At 44.9% G+C, this 12,140-nt stretch overlaps 4 non-coding genes and 1 pseudogene across 4 annotated transcripts; 3 read left to right on the plus strand and 2 right to left on the minus strand.

Annotated features, from left to right (window-relative positions):
* The first annotated feature begins 914 nt into the window (after positions 1–914).
* On the plus strand, positions 915–996 carry trnal-cag (transfer RNA leucine (anticodon CAG)). The gene has a single exon. It is a non-coding gene; the product is annotated as a tRNA-Leu (tRNA).
* Positions 997–7,155: 6,159 nt separating this feature from the next.
* Positions 7,156–7,319, minus strand: LOC133414389 (U1 spliceosomal RNA). Its single transcript, XR_009770015.1, has one exon. It is a non-coding gene; the product is annotated as a U1 spliceosomal RNA (small nuclear RNA).
* Positions 7,320–8,404: 1,085 nt separating this feature from the next.
* Positions 8,405–8,583, minus strand: LOC133414216 (U2 spliceosomal RNA; annotated as a pseudogene).
* A 1,513-nt stretch (positions 8,584–10,096) lies between these two features.
* LOC133414453 (U2 spliceosomal RNA) lies at positions 10,097–10,287 on the plus strand. Its single transcript, XR_009770032.1, has one exon. It is a non-coding gene; the product is annotated as a U2 spliceosomal RNA (small nuclear RNA).
* A 313-nt stretch (positions 10,288–10,600) lies between these two features.
* LOC133414265 (U5 spliceosomal RNA) lies at positions 10,601–10,715 on the plus strand. Its single transcript, XR_009769975.1, has one exon. It is a non-coding gene; the product is annotated as a U5 spliceosomal RNA (small nuclear RNA).
* The last annotated feature ends 1,425 nt before the right edge of the window (positions 10,716–12,140 follow it).

Consider the following 12,140-nt stretch of genomic DNA (forward strand, 5'->3'; position numbering starts at 1 on the left):
GCAAATAGTGCATGATAGTTCCAGTATATGGTTATTTGTACTTCAGAAAACTTCGTAATGCAGGGGTGACTTAGCATGGGGACTCTGATATCAGGGCTACAAAATGATGCCTTAGTATGTTCAGCAAAAATGTCCACAGAACGTAGACTACCAACTCAAGAATGGTTAGCATAAACATAGAATCTGTAGGTGGGTGGTAGGCCCCAGTGAGAATAGAACTCACGACACCGGATTTACAAGACCATTGTTCTACCCCCTGAGCTAGGAGACCTTCTGTTATGAAATTAGCTCATGTGCTAACACCGTATTTTACAAAATTCAGTGCCACAAATCCGTACATCATGGCTATATAAACTATATAAACCTTGTATATAAACTTTGCCCTTCATCCAAGCAGAGGAAGGAAATGTAACATTGATTACACTGCCTGTATTGGGCAGTGTTATGACAGCACTGCAGTAATGTCCAGTCACTGGGGTTTAAGAAAAATTCAGAAGAGGTCCCTCGCGTAATCTACATTCATTGCCATGCGCGCCAAGTTGGTGAATTACGTTCGCAAAGTCGACGCATATGACCCACTTCTGACAAGATGTGGCCAACAAACACTTGGTTCCTGTCCTCGGTAGTCCAGTAACGGAAGGGGAAAATGTGTGTTTTGCAAGCAGAAGGAGTTTGTACTCATTTACCTCAAATAGAGCTTAATATACACAAAATGGTCAAGCTGCATTGGCCGGGAATCAGACCCGGGCCTCCCGCGTGAATTCTACCACTGAACCACCAATGCTTGGTATGGTGGCACGTGCACTTTGACTACATTCGAATGCTCTCGAACGGGTTGCCCACCGGATGAGCAGACCCCGGGGTGAATCAAGACCCGGGCCCTTTGTTCCATCTGAACAACGCAATGTACTGTTGTCAGGATGGCTGAGTGGTCCAAGGTGCTCCATTCAGGTTGCAGTCTCTATTGAGGTGTGGGTTCAAATCCCACTCCTGACATTGTCTAGTATTCTTAGACAATGTGTCTATTGTTTCCTTTTTGTGAGTGCGCCTCTGCTGGTGGAATTAAATGCTCACATTGTGAGTGACAATGTGACCCAGAAGGGCGTGATAAAGGTGAACTCCTCCTCACCCCTCCCCGATCTGAGCGCGAGTCGTGCTTACTCTTTGGAATAATGTGTAGACTGTCAATAATAAAAACCATCTTCACACATAGGGGTTTCCAGATGAGCACTTGACACCAGGACAACCGAAAGCTGCAGTTTGATGATCAACTTTGTGGTCATGTCATCGGACTTGCTGACGCATTTCTTGGACACCGGGGTCAAAAGAGGGGTGGAACTGCATTCTGATTCCCACTGGATGGTGTGTTTGCTTTGATGTTGGGGGCAGATGTCAGTTCGACCTGAAAGAGAATTACGTATTGTGAGGGTGTGCTGGTAATGTCTGGCAGAGTCCCAAGTCAGAAGGAGCTTCAACTCCCACCTCCAGCAAAACTTTGTCCATGTCCCAGGGGAAGCAGGGGACATTAAGTCCGAGTGGCAAATGTTCTGTCAACAGACTTTGTCATCATTCTCATGCTCTTGACTCGGATTCCTACATTTCAGATGAGTATTGAGTCAGTAAGTCAGAGGCACTGGCATGCATATAAACATCAGAATGTACAGGTCGGGGAAAACGTGTGTTTTGCAAGCAGAAGGAGTTTGTACTCTTTTACCTCAAATAGAGCGTAATATACACAAAACAGGTAAGCTGCATTGGCCGGGAATCAGAACTGGGCCTCCCGCGTGGCAGGTGAGAATTCTACCAATGAACCACCAATGCTTGGTGTGGTGGCTCTTGCACTTTGACTACATTCCAATATATATATATATAGATATATATATATAGATAGATAGATAGATAGATAGATAGATAGATAGATAGATAGATAGATAGATAGATAGATAGATAGATAGATAGATAGATAGATAGATAGATAGATAGATAGATAGAGATATGTGTGTGTAGGTTTTTTTTTTTTTTTTACTGTCGGAAAAGGAGAAACGGGATGTTTAAAAAAGGTACGTGAAGATTCTGTCTCCTAATAAAGAGACGGTAAGTCATAAGAGAGAGAATGACTGCATTGTAATTTAGGTCAACCACCGAAAAGAAAACGATTCCACGAAAATCTAAAGTAGCCTCGAGTCAATTAAAAGCACTGATGTGATAACATTGTGCCGTATCACATGATACTAACACATACTAACACATATATCTATATATATCTATATATATATGTGTGTCACCCCCAGTGCACTCTGCATTCTTTTTACAGTCCCCTCATATCGGTGCATCACCTGACCGGAAGGTGTCCTGTGACTGTTGCTGCTCTGCGTGCTCGCAGATCAAATGTCCCGACTTGACAAAAGACAGGACAGATTTAGAACGATCAAAAGAAAAAGACTTTTGCTTGGTTGCTTCCTCACCCTCACACATGACACTGCGACTTAACAGACAGCACAACAATTACATTCAAGTACTGTGCCAGATTAATGTTACAAAATCACAATTCTGTGACTTTTCTGTGTGGTCACCTTTAGAATTGTATACGAGAACAACCCCAGATCCGAGTTTCAGAAGATATGTTATGAAGGCAACAAGGTTTTCAAGTGTGGAGAGTTGCCAGAATTGCTAGGAAAGTGGTACATAAGAAATACAGTGCGGAATCTCGGTGTAACATCTGATCTGTAGGCCTGTATCTGGAAAGGTAAACAGAATAAAGGGAACAACTCTTCGTAATTTTTGTGGAAAAACCCTTGAACACCCCAGGCCTTTGACACAAATGAGATGCTTCCTTCTCTGTGGTGTGTTGAATTTACATGCCATTTTTTGGGCCTGCCTTAGTACCACTTTAAAAGCATTTAAATTATTTTCAATGGGGAAAATGGATTTGAGATAGAAGTAAATTGAGTTCCTCTTCCTGTTGGAAGCGTATTTTATTATGATCACATATACCGCACACTTTCGAGTTTACCACGAAAGGTCACAGCTTCTTGACAGTCTAGTGCAATCAATCATTCATTTATTTGATATGGACATCACTAAATTATTGGAAAACAAGGCATCCCCTCTCCTTGAGCCGTCACCTTATCGCGGTGGAGGGGTTTGTGTGTCCCAATGATTCTAGGAGCTAAGTTGTCTGGGGCTTCACGCCCCTGGTAGGCTCACCCATGGCAAACAGGTCCTCGGTGAGGGGCCAGACAAAGCACGGCTCCAAAAACCCTATGACGAAAAAAATATATGGATCAAGGTTTCCCTTGCCTGGACGCGGGTCACTGGGGCCCCTCTCTGGAGCCAGGCATGGAGGTGGGGGACGAAGGCGAGCGCCTGGTGGCCGGGCCCCATGGGCCGGGCACAGCCTGAAAGGTTAACGTGGGTCCCCCTTTCCATGGGGTCACCACCTGAGAGAGGGGCCATAGGGGTCGGGGTGCAGTGTGAGCTGGGTGGTGGCCGAAGGCGGGGACCTTGGCGATCCGAAGCCCCGGCTACAGAAGCTGGCTCCAGATGAAGACGAATCACCTTTTATTGTGATTAACATGCATGCATGTACACGAAATTTGTTCTCTGCATTTAACCCATCACAGTGAACACATACACATGTTAGTGGAACACACTGGAGCAGGGGGCCCCACGGTGGCAGGCGATGATCCTAACCATGGGCCACGGCTGCCACAGAATGTCACCTCTCTGACAGGGAAGGAGCCCGAGCTGCTGTGTGAGGTTGAGAAGTTCCGACTCGATGTAGTCGGACTCGCCTCTACGCACAGCTTAGGCTTTGCTACCAGTCCTATCGAGAGGGGTTGGGCTCTCTTCCACTCTGGAGTTGCCCATGGTGAGAGGCGCCGAGCAGGTGTGGATATACTTATTGCCCCGTTGGGGTTCACCCCGGTGGACGAGACTGTAGCCTCCCTCCGCCTTCGGGTGGGGGATGGGTCCTGACTGTTATTTGTGCCTATGCACCAAACAGCAGTTCAGAGTACCCACCCTCTTTGGAGTCCTTAGAGGGGGTGCTGGAAGCGCTCACGCTGGGGACTCCATCGTTCTGCTGGGGGACTTCAATGCTCACGTGGGCAATGACAGTGAGACCTGGAAGGGCGTGATTGGGAAGAACGGCCGCCCCGTGCAGAACCCGAGTGGTGTTCTTTTATTGGACTTCTGTGCTCACCACGGATTGGCCATAACGAACACCATGTTCAAGCATAAGGGTGTCCACACGTGCACTTGGCACCAGGACACCCTAGGTCGCCGTTCGATGATCGACTTTCTGGTCGTGTCATCGGACTTGCGGCCGCATGTCTTGGACACTCGGGTGAAGAGAGGGGCTGAGCTGTCAACTGATCACCACCTGGTGGTGCGTTGGCTCCAATGGTGGGGAAGATGCGGGTCCAACGTGGCAGGCCCAAACGTATTGTGAGGGTCTGCTGGGAACGTCTGGCAGAATCCCGTGTCAGAAGAAGTTTCAACTCCCACCTCCGGCAGAACTTCACCCACGTCCTGGGGGAGGCGGGGGAAATTGAGTCAGAGTGGCCCATGTTCAGCGCCTCTATTGCCGAGGCAGCCGACCGGAGCTGTGGCCGTAAGGTCGTCGGTGCCTGTCGTGGCGGAAATCCCCGAACCCGTTGGTGGAAACCAGCGGTGAGGGATGCCGTCAAGCTGAAGAAGGAGTCCTGTCAGGCCTTTTTGGAATGTGGGACTCCTGAGGCAGCTGATGGGTACCGGCTGGCCAAGCGGAATGCGGCTTTGGTGGTCGCTGAGGCAAAAACCCGGGCATGGGAGGAGTTTGGTGAGGCCATGGAGAACGACTTCCGGACGGCGTCTTTGTGTGTCTTTTTAAGCTTCTGTTTTCAAAATATTTACTGAATTGTTTTCCAAACACTCCAATATCATCTGATTAAAGAGTGGCCGAGACGCAACTTTTGATACCTCATTTGTGCGTAGAAAATTGTTGTTTACGTACCTTTATGTTTGCACGTGCCTGCAGAATTAAATAGCATTTATGATGATGATGATGATGATGATGATGATGATGATGATGATGATGATGATGATGATGATGATGATGATGATGCTGTGGCAGGGTGGCCCGACTGGTTAGAGCGTCAGCCTCACAGTTCTGAGCACCTGGGTTCAATCCCCGCCCCTGCCTGTGTGGAGTTTGCATGTTCTCCTGTGCCTGTGTGGGTTTTCTCCGGGCACTCTGGTTTCCTCCCACATCCCAAAAACATGCATGGTTGGTTAATTGACTACTCTAAATTGCCCGTAGGTGTGAATGTGAGTGCGAATGGTTGTTTGTTTGTATGTGCCCTGCGATTGGCTGGCAACCAGTTCAGGGTGTACCCCGATGATAGCCGCCTCCTGCCCGATGATAGCTGGGATAGGCTCCAGCACGCCCGCGGCCCGAGTGAGGAGAAGCGGCTCAGAAAATGGATAATTATTATTATATTTTTTTAACAGCCTTATCTGCCAGCGAGTTGAATTTGCTTCTGAAATGGAGCAGCTGAATATTTGAAGCTAAAATGTTTGGATTGGATATTTTGATGTTAAAAGTAAAATTCAAATTGAGTGTAAAAAAAATAAATCAATAAATAAAAAAGTGTCATTCTAATTGAGAATCTGGTGACACAGATATACTTCCACACCTAAATTTCCTCCAAAACACACCTCGATCGACAATTCTACTTCCTAAGGCCCGGGACACACAAAAGGATTTTTCCAATCTTAAAAGAGTTTTCATCTGCTACAGACCCCACGCTTGAACATGAAAAAAATCAACCCTTTAACAATTTCTGTCATGTTGTGTGCTCCAATAATCTGAAATGCAAAACAACATACAGAAGGATTCTGTTCCACCACGGGTCTGGAAACAAATCTGTAGAATGGCAATGTCATCCATAAGGGACTTTCATCCATCCATTTTCTGAGCCGCTTTCCCTCAAAAGGATCGCGGGAGTACTGGAGCCTATCCCAGCTATCATCGGGCAGGAGGCGGGGTACACCCTGAACTGGTTGCCAGCCAATCGCAATTATATACAAACAAACATTCACACTCACATTCACACCTATGGGCAATTTAGAGTCTTCAATCAACCGACCATGCATGTTTTTTTGGATATGGGAGGAAACCGGAGTGCCCGGAGAAAACCCATGAAGGCACGGGGAGAACATGCAAACTCCACACATGCGGAGTAGGGGATTGAACCCCTGACCTCAGAACTGTAAAACTTTGCCAAACAAATATGAGCGTTCATCCAAAGAATTCCATACCGGATCGGTCGTGGCCCGGGTTAACAACGTCTGCCACCGGCGACGTCAACCTGCGGGGCGCCGTTGGAAATTCAGCTACTGTGGGTCGAAGTCAAAGAAGAAGAAGAGGTGGAAAGCGGGTTCTTTGTCAGAAAGAGAAGAGGAAAGCACAGAGCCTAGAACTGAATGTGGGGACTTTGAATGTTGGGACTGACATGATGCTTAGGAGAAAGGTTGATATATTGTGTGTCCAGGAGACCAGGTGGAAAGGCAGTAAGGCTAGAAGTTTAGGGGCAGGGTTTAAATTATTTTACCATGGTGTAGATGGGAAGAGAAATGGAGTCAGGGTTATTTTAAAAGAAGATTTGGCTAAGAATGTCTTGGAGGTGAAAAGAATATCAGATCGAGTGATGAGGCTGAAACTTGAAATTGAGGGTGTTATGTGTAATGTGATTAGTGGCTAAGCCCCACAGGTAGGATGTGACCCTAGAGGTGAAAGAGAAATTCTGGAAGGAGCTTGACGAAGTCGTTCTGACCATCCCAGACAGAGAGAGAGTCATGATTGGTGCAGATTGTAACGGACATGTTGGTGACATGCCTTTCCTAGATTACAATACATAACAACAACACATAGTCCTTCGGTGAATGTGTTGAGTGAACGTGAGCTTCGGGGATGGATCATTAACTGAATAAGAAAGCACTTGAATTACTATGTGAAAAAGAACTGAACGTGAATGAATGTTTTTGATGAACAGTTTTGAATGATTCAGTATACTCAAATGCTCATCACTATCAGCCACATAGTATCATGCTTAATTACCACACAACTACATCACTATGGAAAACACTGTCTTTTTTGCGTTAACCAATGATCAGGGGAGAGCGCGAACGCAGTGCCTCACTACCAGAAATTATGCAGTCGAGATTCCCACATTTGCTGAATTCGCAGAGGTCAGCACAACCAGAGTGCAACGGCTGGGCCTCACCCTGGGTGAAACACCTTCTTGATGATGGAGTCTCCCCTGCCAGGTAAGCATAAATTGGACTCGGCGCGAGCACGCAAGTCATTCACGTGCATGCTATGTCAAGCGACGGTGTCGTCATGAGCATGTGAACAACCATACACATAAGGGGCAAGCCGGAACATCCGCTCGATGAAACGCTACTGTGTGCTAATACATCAAAAAATATGCTCCTTATTTGAGAATTTCAGTTTAAATTGAGACAGTAAATTGTATACCCATAATGCACAGCGGCATCGAGACACGATAAAATAACTTGAAAGTGGGGTCATTCACACCCAGAAACATATAAACCACCCATTCGGGGTACAACCTGAACTGGTTGCCAGCCAATCGCAGGCACATACAAACAAACAACCATTCGCACTCACATTATTAAGAAAATAATGCATTCGTCTCGTCGAATGTCACACACTGATAACATTTTTGGGTTTGATGTGCGTCTCAAAACGCTACTGCCACCTACTGTGACCTATTGTGCATGACAACCTTGGCTAATACTCAAGCAGGTGAGTGGTCTTCACAGTGGTTGTCAACTGTCACCCGCATGTTCCTAATGTTGTAAAGCCGGCAGCCGTTAACCAATGGTTAAGATCGTCGCCTGCCACTGTGGGGGACCTAGGTTCAAAACCCCGACTGGATCATCCGCCAACATCCCCCAGACTCACGGCTGTGGTGTCCTTGAGCAAGACACTGATACCCCGAAATGCTCCCTGGGCGCTTCAGCTTCCCCCTCCTCTAGTGTGTCCCACGAACATGTGTATGTGTTCACTGTGATGGGTTTCAGATGAGTTTGCTGTTCCGCCAAAGTCATATTGCCTGCCAAGACGTGCACCATATTTGTTTACCGAGAGAACAAGGAAGCAACATTTCTTGTCACTTTTCAACTATGCTCCATGTGGGAACTTAATTCGCCTGCGTACCGAAAATCTGAATAACTCTGCATGTAAATTTTTGATAGTTGTCTGCGACCCATTGAATCCCGAGAGCGACCAACACCCGAAATGAGATTCATTGGTTTTACACTACATTCTGCACACTTCATGTCATATGATTGTTGGGTGTGCACGGTTAAGCATTTCATTACTTTGACCAAGTTGTGGGGGTGCACCGTTCCTGGAGGTACTGCAATACCAGGTCGATGCGTGGAGTGGACGGTGCGAGCCCCTATTCCATCTCCCAGTTCCAAAAATCTATTTAATATATGGTCCCCGGATAGGGGACGTATCAGATATTAAACTGATAAGAACAGATCACTTTCTTTTCCCTTTTGAGCAATTTTATTGTTACTGCCAACAGAATATTACATCGGCTCTTTCAGTAGGGAGCACAGTTTTATCTTTCACATCAATTAAATATTTAAGTGAGGGCAAAATAAATGACAGAAGTCATCGAAAAGTTGTTTAAAATTCTACACTATAATAATTATCTATCCATTTTCTGCATTCCCGCGACCCTCACGAGGGTCGCGGGAATGCTGGAGCCTATCCCAGCTATCGTCGGGCAGGAAGCGGGGTACCCCCTAAACTGGTTGCCAGCCAATCGCAGGGCAATTTGTAACTTATTTCTGAATAATTGGTAAAGTCTTCAGTGCTCTCTGACATTATGTCCACTTGCACATTTTAATATGAATTCATTAACAATGAATATTCACAAAAAATACATATTTTTAGCGTTTTATAATGAAGTGATTGTCCAATAGCAACACTTATTTAGCCTTTACGTAAGAACGCTGAGATCTCCCAGGTGACCTGAGCATCACTTTGGAATACGAGCTGTCAAGTTAGGTAAAATGAACAAATTCGATGACAAAATTGCATTTTCGCCATCAACAACTGAAAAAAAATGTTAATACAGACTCCTCTAAGTTGTCAATCTCCTTCGAGTGACCAGTCATAAGATTTTAAGGAAGCAAAATTGGATATGTCACTTCACATCAATCGGTAAAGCTAATTGCGAAACACGGGGCCAACTCGTGACCGTACATTTCCTTAAGACTATTATACTATACTACATACTATATATGACAACCAAACTAAATTTGTTCACGAATATGGATTTTATTTTTCGATTGTTTTGTGTTGTCAAATAATAATGGCTGATTATAGTTCAGTACTTCACAAGTGGTTGGTTTTGCTTTCAGTCAGTTTTTGCATTAATTCTTGGGTAGGGCATGCTTACTGTTTTGGGGTGTACGTTGACATGTTTAATGGAAAATATTCAAGGATTTTGACGTTTCTGGCATGCTTTTATTTGATTATTAAGGCTTACAACATGAGGAACAGCAACGTTGTGTAACTAAATTAGCGGAAGGGGTGTAATTCGCCTCCTCTGCGACGATGGCGCTAGAGTCTTAATGTCAGTTCCCAAAGCAGGAAACAGGAAGTATTGGAGCGAGGCAGAGCCATTGATTTCAAAATGTGTGTTCATTTCAAAATGTTGAGCAAACAGCTATTCAGCTCGTGGGCACAACATAATACCAACAACCGATTTTTATTCCAAATAAATCATTATTTCTTTGGTTGTTTCAGACTTAATACACGGCTAAAGGAAATGCGTTAATCTACGCATTCTATTGGATCGACGTGGACCACGTGACCAAGGAATATGAGCATCTGACAACATTATTTCGATATAAACTGTTGAAAAACAACACAGTTGACATTCGTTTCATAATTGTTGTTTGGCGTGTCCATATGTGACTCATCTTTGATGATCATGTCAATATGTCCCCCCATAACTTTGGCTTGTAGGCTGGAGAATGAGGTCATCTTTTCTGGCATTATGCTGGCATCGCTTCTCGGCCTTTTGGCTAAGATCAAGTGTAGTATTTGTTCTTATCAGTTTAATATCTGATACGTCCCCTATCCGGGGACCAAATATTAATTTGATTTTTGGGACTGGGAGATGGAATAGGGGCTTACTCTGTCCACTCCACGCATCGACTTGGTATTGCAGTACCTCCAGGAACGGTGCACCCCCACAAAATTGTCCAAATAATCATCAACGCAACCGAACACGCCAATCAATCAGATGATATGAAATGTGTCACGTTCCCACAAGGCAGTGCGTTAAAACAGTTGACAATCTTGATTAAAAAAAACGGCAACACAGAGTATCTATACACGTTTACATTGTCTTTTTGCGTGACAGGATGAGAATATTGGAGTATGTCAAATGTATTTGGGTTTTTTATTTGTGTTAAAAAAAAATAGTCCAATGTTTGAATTTAAGACTGTCTGTTCAAATGGCATGGCGGACAGTGACATTGTCCGCTTCGCTGTGACCAAAGCAGTTCACTCTTGTTTCTCTTCATCTTGTATAAATCTTTTGCCATTTACTAAAGATTTCTGTTGGGAGGATCAATAAGAGTCTATCTCAATTTTTTTTATGCTCTGTTTAAGCGGAGCATTCTCTTGTTGTAAAAAGTCAAGTTTATCTTTTGGATACTTCATCTGTTTAATTCCTGATTTTGTGTTTAATGCATTCATCTGATTACTGTGTAGTGTCTTTGAGTGGTTTGAGAAGCGCTATATAAGCTTCATTGCAGTTGTGTTGTTATTAATTAAAAAGCTTTAATAATTGCATTAGGGACACTGGGGGATATGTCTGTATGCATGTGTACATTATTATGAATTTACATTTTTTTTTAAATATGTGTGCTTGTTTTCATGTGCTTGACTGACCCAACATTAGCCGTTAGCTTGGAGAAACGGATGCTCGTGAAAGCTGTCCCGAAAGGAAGAACGGTTACTATCACTCACGAGTAAGTTCAGCGGCACGGCGGCCGACTGGTTAGAGCGTCAGCCTCACAGTTCTGAGTTCAATCAGTTCAATCTGCGGCCCCGCCTGTGTACAGTTTGCATGTTCTCCCCATGCCTGCGTGGCACTCCGGTTTCCTCCCAGATCCCAAAAACATGCATTAATTGGAGACTCTAAATTGCCGTAGGTGTGAATGTGAGTGCGAATGGTTGTTTGTTTGTATGTGCCCTGCGATTGGCTGGCGACCAGTTCAGGGTGTACCCCGCCTCCTGCCCGATGATAGCTGGGATAGGCTCCAGCACGCCTGCGACCCGAGTGAGGAGAAGCGGCTCAGAAAATGGATGGATGGATGGATGTACGTTCACTGCATAATATGTCGTTCCTTGCGCCAACGAATCACTCATCGTACGGGTTCGCAGTGAAATTCCGCCTGAGTCACTCGTGGCAGGACAGGACTAGTTCAACGAACGAATCACTCGTGGCTAACAGTACATTCAGTTCAGTAGTACATTCAGTTTACATGTGGCTAATGTTGCAAACCCACTTTCATACAAATTGAAAATAATAAATTATTTTGTTTCAAAGTAGATTTTATGCCGATCTGATCGGTGTTATCGTTATCGGCCGATAATTAGCATTTTATGCTGACCGGCTTTCATGTCATAAGTCGCCGATCCGATCAATGACGTCATCGATCGGCTCCGCACAAGACATTTAACTCGGCGTCTTTGTCAAGTATGAATCCAAAAGGTAGTTTATTTTTAGCCTTGTCACGTGTCTTGTTGCGCAGTACTGTAACTATCTGACGGCCAATAATGTTTTTCAATCTTGTCGGTGAAAAAACACATCGTCGCTGTGTAATGTTGATTTGACCAAAACTTATGTCAGTGGCCAATCCTTGAATGCCCCCTAGAGTAGAGGAAATTGGTGTTTTAACTTTTGTCAAAAATGCTCGAGAATCATTTGAGCTGGGATGAGCTCCAGCATGCCCGCGACCCTTGTGAGGATAAGCTGTACAGAAAATGGATGGATGGCAAGGGAAACCTGAGTCAATTTTTTGTCATCATCATAAGG

Source organism: Phycodurus eques, chromosome 1, assembly GCF_024500275.1.
Source record: "Phycodurus eques isolate BA_2022a chromosome 1, UOR_Pequ_1.1, whole genome shotgun sequence".
Taxonomy (NCBI): Eukaryota; Metazoa; Chordata; class Actinopteri; order Syngnathiformes; family Syngnathidae; genus Phycodurus; species Phycodurus eques.